Below are 7,133 nucleotides of genomic sequence, written 5' to 3' on the forward strand. Positions count from 1 at the left end.
TTGTAGTGACTGTTGGAGGCGAAATTTCTATTTAGGGCCTGAATTCTGTGAAAAGGATTTTGAAAAAAATCAATGGTAAGACACAGACTCACGAAATTTATAAAAAAATAGCTCTGTATCAAGAACAGATATCGTGGTTCTGTAAATGGCACCCATAGATCATTCAAAGCGCACAAATTCGACATGACAATTTATATCTTACGTGAATTTGTTACTTTGTGTACAAGGGTTCTGCAAAAGCTGTATTTCCATATTACTTAGCTATTTAGATTCATATGTAACGTAACAATTTTGTCCGCTTTAGATGTACTATCAGATGCAATTCATAGAACTGCGATATCATTTTTCCTTGCTAAGTTCGACAGTGGTAAGCTTCATACTTTCGTTTTCTGAACATTCACAATTTTTTGCCAATTTTTAATAAAGAACTGACAATGTAAATAAAAATTTTAAAGTAGCGTTCACTAGATTTTAAGTTTTCCTTTTCTATGCAAGAAACCTCCAAAAATTTGGCGCAGTGGTTGCCGAGAAAAACGAATTCTCCTTTTACATGCATTTAGACAGGAGCACCCGAGCTAAAGCTTACAAACTGTAGTCAGGTACACGAGCGGGCTAGTTGGCAGTTCATCTTGTTGAACAGTGCGAAACGAGACATGTTGAAGAAGGGAGAAGAGGAGAAACGCTTTTATTCGTCCTCCCCTTTGAGCTGTCCTTTGTTTCTTTTCACGCTGATTAAAAAAAAATGGACTTAAGCTACTAATTGTAGCGGACGCCAGCAAGCATTCATGTTCCATGAAAAGGTGGCCAAATGTTAAATAAAATTTAGTATAAAGCTGCGTATTATTTATCCCTGAAAATATCTTTCGAGTGTTACCATCGCAAAAGTAGGTGCATATGAGCCAAGTATATCAAATGGAAAGAAACATATGTATTTAGCGGCCAAATTATATTTCACAGAAGTCATTAGCACCAAGCGACGAAAGACTGAGCTGCCGCTCTTGCCGCCTGTGAAGGACGTTTCAAAGCACTTCCATGGAGATAGATATATAGATAGATAGATCGATAGATAGATAGATAGATAGATAGATAGCTAGCTAGCTAGCTAGCTAGATAGATAGATAGATAGATAGATAGATAGATAGATAGATAGATAGATAGATAGATAGATAGATAGATAGATAGATAGATAGATAGATAGATAGATAGATAGATAGATAGATAGACAGACAGACAGACAGACAGACAGACAGACAGACAGACAGACAGACAGACAGACAGATAGATAGATAGATAGATAGATAGATAGATAGATAGATAGATAGATAGATAGATAGATAGATAGATAGATAGATAGATAGAAGCAGGACGCAGATTGTGGCATCGCCGAGTGTGGCGACGGCCATCGGCGGGCCGTCTGCAAAATGTTAGTTTGGGCGCAGTGTGAGAGGGGGTGCCGAGAATACAGAGACAGCTGTCGCGCGAAGTCGGCAGATAGAAATCGGCGTCGTGTCGCCCTGTGTGACCGGGACTTTAGAATACCGTACGAGGAGCACCAACGCAACGGTAAGTTTTGCTATCGCTTCCAACGCTTCTCCTGCGGGTGAATGTAGAAATGCTTCTTTCAAACCTCTCATAATTAACTGACGCACTTTGATGAGCTGTCTGTCGCACGATGACTGCTTTTGTTCGCAAAAAAAGCGCAGTCTGAGTTGTTGACGACCAGTATTCGTCCGGTCATTTACAACGCCTAAATCGTTCTAACGTTCAGCCTTTTTAAAGCATTAGCTTCTCTTAGCTTGTTCTTGTTCGCGTTGTCAGCGTCACGAACGAGAAGGGGCTTCCATTGGTGAAAGCGCACGTGATTCCAAGTGCGGTTCCACCAATCAGAGAAGATAGTTCGGTTACGGTTTCCTCCACCACTATCAGATGGTGTTGTGCTCCGCGCAACAAGTGGATGGCAACACCTTGAAAAGGGGTGAATGATACGTCTAAGGAACATTTATGCATTAGCTACACGTGGGAAAGAAAGAAGACAGGGCTGGAAGCTGCTTTTCTATGGACAGTTGGTTAGAGCAAATATAAAATTTAAAAATTCGATTGCTTCATTTGTAAATGATATTATTGTAACTTACCTATCGACTGTTAGTTTTGGCAGACATGAAAGTAAAGATTTGTTTGGTTGTGCTGCAAATGATAATATCGAGTTTCGAAAGCAGGATTTATAAATTCGCAGGTCGATGATTCTGATTCTGTGCGAGCAAGACAATATTGCAGTACCTAATGGCGGGACATAAAAATTGTATCAGCGCAAACACATGCAACCACAAAGTATCAAGGACGAGACACAGCGCTTGTGTCTCGTCCTTGATACTTTGTGGTTGCATGTGTTGTCGCTGTTACAATTTTATGTCAAGTATGCACCAACTCGCCCAGAAAGAAGATTTAGTTAAGAGCGGGAATAGGTGTCATGAAAAGCTGACTTGGCAATACGGAAACTGGCGGTCATATCTCAACTAAGCCTGTGTCCGCAAAACAATTTGCGAGCGTCTAGACAAAATGACAATAGATGAACAGAAAGAAATAGCCTGGATAGCGACCATAAACGTTAATCTTAATATATGGGAGAAATACCGATGCAATACCGGAAGCAACAGCAGTAGAATGTTTATAATTCAAGGAAAAAAGTAGCAGAGATCGCACAGAACACGAAAAAAAAGGGTCTTCGTTACAACGCGTCTGTGATTACAAAGAACTAGTGGAGGTCATGCAGCTGGAGATTAAATAAAAAAATTATATTGTGGGTTTTTACGTGCCAAAACCACTTTCTGATTATGAGGCACGCCCTTGTGGAGGATTCCGGAAATTTCGGCCACGCGGGGTTCTTTAATGTGCACCCAAATCTATGTACACGGGTGTTTTCGCATTTCGCCCCTATCGAAATGGGGCCGCCGTGGCCGGCATTCGATCCCGCGACCTCGGTCTCAGCAGCCCAACATCATAGCCACTGAGCAACCACGGCGGGTCAGCTGGAGATAAAAGGGCTATGACACTCCTAGAGTGGAAAGAGAAAACCAGGTACGGGTAGGAAAAAGGAAATGAAGCACGCTATAGAAGCGCGTGAGAATGTGTCCAAGGATTACAGCATCGCAAAAAAGTGGGCAGTGCGCGAAGAAGAATTCGTGAGCAAAAGTATACGGACAATATGGTCGCCGCAAAACTAAATTTTTGCCATTAGCATGCGTAAACTGAAATTGACGAGCGTCTAGACTGGAAAGTTCCCAATGCTAAGTTTGGGCTGCAGTCCTATGTTTCAATTTCCATTCAGAGGCTGTGTAAAAAAAATCGGTTTTATCGCGCAATCCTTGGTCCGTATACTTTTGTTCACGGAGGTACCTCATGACCCAAGTTGGTGGGACGGTCGCTTTCGAATCTGGTTCCCCCTGAACAGCAGCCCGGTGCCCTACGTATTCCACTATAAACCACCTAACGACGCAAGTTGGTGAGAAAGGGGTTAGGCGCGGACATGGATACATAGAGAGATGGAGACGTGCCGCAAACTGGGGTAAGGTCCCAACAACTGCCAATAGCATTAACAGAAAGGGGAGAAAGCGCGCTTGAAAAGCGCGCCGAAAACAGGATGTCAGCGGTATAGAAAAACCAATTGCTGAGCGTGGCGCGTCGCAGGGACATACTGTTCGGCCACCGCCAGATGCATTGGGAGGTGGGCGAGTCACACGAGACGGTCATTAGAGGAAACGCCAGTTCACGGGATTGGCCAGTCGTTTCAGTGGGTGCGAGAGAGAAAATCTGGGGGCGTTTGCGCCTGAAATTTCTCCCTTTGCCTAGGTACCAGGGAGGAGCAGTTTCTTTGCTCGTTCTGTCCCTAGGCGTGCCCTGGCGTGGCGGCATTTTGCCATGTGTCGGCTGGTGATCCGTGCGTCGTGTACAAGTTTTCCTCGTGCGTCTCCTTGGGTGTTGCTGGTACAGTGCACTGGCGCGAACGATTGTTGTCGTTTGGTCAGTGGTCTCACGTGAAGGCGAGTATGCTATGGCGTTGCCCTGTCACTACCAGTGTCACACGTATACTTCTGATCGCGATCAGCACCGATCCGAATCGAAATTCTCGACTGTGATTGGGTCTCTCGCTCGTTTTGTCCAAAGGAGGCAATCACGACCGCGAAATTCGATCAGGATCGGGCGTGATCGCGATCAGCAGTGAGCCAGAACACAAGATACACACACAGCGCACACTGTCAAAAATTTCATTGCGAAAGCATTGCGACCTTTGAAGATTAGAGCATGGCACTAGTCACTTGATAGGTATAGCATATATTATATATATAGCAAAATATATAGCATCTTCACAGTTTGCCCTGTGTGTGTGGTTTCGTTCCTTGCTTGTGCCTCTGTCACACTGGTATCTTACCGTCCTCGCGAATTTTTCCATGCGTCGAACGCTTCGAGAGGACTCAGTTGCGTGTTATTCAATTGCCATAATTTAAACTTTAAAATACTACTAACTTGTAGCGTGGGGTCTTTTTTTTCACGTTCCTGTGTCTTCGTCCGCTTCCGCTGCTGCCTTAGTATGTAAAACGGCAAACGTCTGACTGCTGTTGCAGAAGTCTTGGCGTCACAAGTTGGCGGCTGGACGCAATAATATTTATTTTATGTCCAGCACGCTTAGGCCTCCGCCACTCCAATCTACGGACCATCCTGCTTCCAGCTTTGATCTCCCCACTACCCCTTGGGTGCCCTGGGGATCCTGCGCCGCCTGCTTTATTATAACCTCAGGTCCTCTCCTGAGGCCTCCGGTTGCATGTGCCCTCCTGGAGCAGTGCCTGTAAAAAATCCAATCTATCGTCGCGACTTAAAAAGCGACCTGCGACTTATACAACACCAGTCAGAACCTTGCCTGTCGAACCAAGTCATTCTCACTTAATTATTTAAATGTTTAAGCGACTTCTGTAGGTGTCGGTAAATATCATATTAAGCGACTGGCGAATTTGTTCTCTTTACTGGACGGATCCTGCATCTCGGCATGCATTTTGTAGCTGTGTATTCGTATAGATGTAGGAGCTCGGTGGGAGATCTATCAGTGCAGGCAGCATGCGCTAACACCAAGTGGCAGATACTGCTTGATGATTTCTAGTATATCATACCCGCGCGCAGCTATCGTGTGCGCCACAGCCCTTATAAGTTACTTGGCTCAGCCATAAGTTCCAGCTTTGCTCCGACACCACTTAAGTGCTGGTTTCCCATGTCTGTCTGTCCACCCAGTTCTTTAACCCTTTACTGCACAATTTTTTCTTTTGCCATAAGATTATTCATGTCGTTGCAGGGAACCATACCAATAGTTGTAATAATAAAAAAAATATGTTCAGTGGACTTTTACAGTTTGTATTGGCAGAAAAAGGGTACGTTGCATATTTGCAACAACGTGCACATAAAGAAAATGTTGAGGAAAGCCCGGGTTATTGTGTTTCAAACTGTCACATTTATTTACATGACAATCAGCAAGGGGGAACACATGGTATAATAGAAAGCTCTTTCACTTGCTTGCTTGAAAAGGTTGGTTCTATACCTTGAGCAGTAATCAGTAAGTAATGAGAAATGGTGGACTCATTTTGTAGTGTGGTACACAAAAAAGCAATTGCTCTTGTTTGTGGAACAGAGATGCACTCCACATTTACCGCAGTAGCTCATGCAGATTCCTGTGCAGCCAGGAAGCTTGCAGCGCTGCCGCTTCTTGCTGCAAAGAACCCAGTGACCAACCTCAGGAAAGCAATGAAAATAATGAGCACTGAGGCAGATATTCTTGTTGAGAAATAATACATGATCTAGCCTGACATCCTGAGTTGGAGTTGATGGTCCCTTTTTTTTCTTCTCCTCAGAGGCTTGTTCTACTGACTCATTGCTAGGCCTTCCTCGCTTTTCAGCGCCGTCTTCCCAGCCTTGCAGAGTGATGCAGCCAGGTCCATCCTGAACTCAGCCAACGGAAGTAGCCTTTCAGTGTACTGATCGCGTTTTTTCATGACGTTCCTCTTGTAAAGGAACCAAGCATTTACAGCTGTCAAGTCAAGAATGTGCAGAAAACCAGGAAAATAATATTTTTTCGACCTCTAGTAGGGACAGTAAATGGAGATGAGGGAGTTCAAAAGGCCGACGCCTCCCATTTGCTTATTGTAGATGGTGATCACTGCAGGGCATAGTATCTCACTCTGCTCTTTTTTTTTACGATTATACCTTGATCCACTTGTAGCAGTCTTTGTTCCAACAAATGAAGAGAGCAAAGTCACTGCTCAGGTATCTTGCTACCTTGTGCATGACAGCTCAATTCCATCCACAACCGCAACTCTCTCTTCAAAATATCCTCTTCCTTTTTTTCATTTCTTGCTCGCTAGGTAGGCATGGGCTGTCCAGCAGGCCAGGCCTACCTAGCAGGCCAGGCCACTAGCACAGACATAAGGGTGAAGCCGTAACGATGCGAGACAGCAGAGCGCGCGCGCGCTCACCCCGATAAAAAAATTCGGGCATTCCACCAGGCAACACATTTCACACACGATGAATCCAAACAGACTTACACTCGGGGTCGTCGCCACTCCCGGAAAGTTCGCTGTCTTGGCTATCTGACGGAATTGCTCGGCAATAATAACGTTTAGGATCCATTTCTAGTTCCAGAACAAAAATCAAACCCAGTGAGCACGTTGTTGCAAATACGCAACGTAGTAACTTTCCGTCGCAAGAAATAAACTATTGCGAGAAAATAATGTTTTTTGCCATCTAAACGATTAGGAGGATGTATTGCACAGCTTAACATTTTTTTTCCACAGGTTATTTCCTTCAAAAAGGCGTTTATAACTGGCAAAACTTACCTGTATAGCTACGTGCTGGCGCGAGCAGCGTCCACCATATTTGTTTGGTAATAGTTGCGCAGAATGAACACAGAGAGCAGAAAATAAAGACGCGTTTTTCAAACTATTGTTGCAGAAATGCAACAACGTGTACAGGAAGAACCAAATGAACTTAGATTTTGTTTTTATGGCCGTTTATCGGTATGTTGCATATATGCAACAAGGTGCAGTAAAGGGTGAAGCTGACAACGACCGCTGTCATATTAATTTTCATTTTTCTTT

General features: G+C 44.1%; 1 pseudogene; it reads right to left on the bottom strand.

Moving 5' to 3' along the window:
* Positions 1–5,582: 5,582 nt before the first annotated feature.
* On the bottom strand, positions 5,583–6,173 carry LOC139050785 (piggyBac transposable element-derived protein 2-like; annotated as a pseudogene).
* Between the last annotated feature and the right edge of the window lie 960 nt (positions 6,174–7,133).

The sequence above is a fragment of the Dermacentor albipictus genome, chromosome 10, assembly GCF_038994185.2.
Source record: "Dermacentor albipictus isolate Rhodes 1998 colony chromosome 10, USDA_Dalb.pri_finalv2, whole genome shotgun sequence".
Lineage (NCBI taxonomy): Eukaryota > Metazoa > Arthropoda > Arachnida > Ixodida > Ixodidae > Dermacentor > Dermacentor albipictus.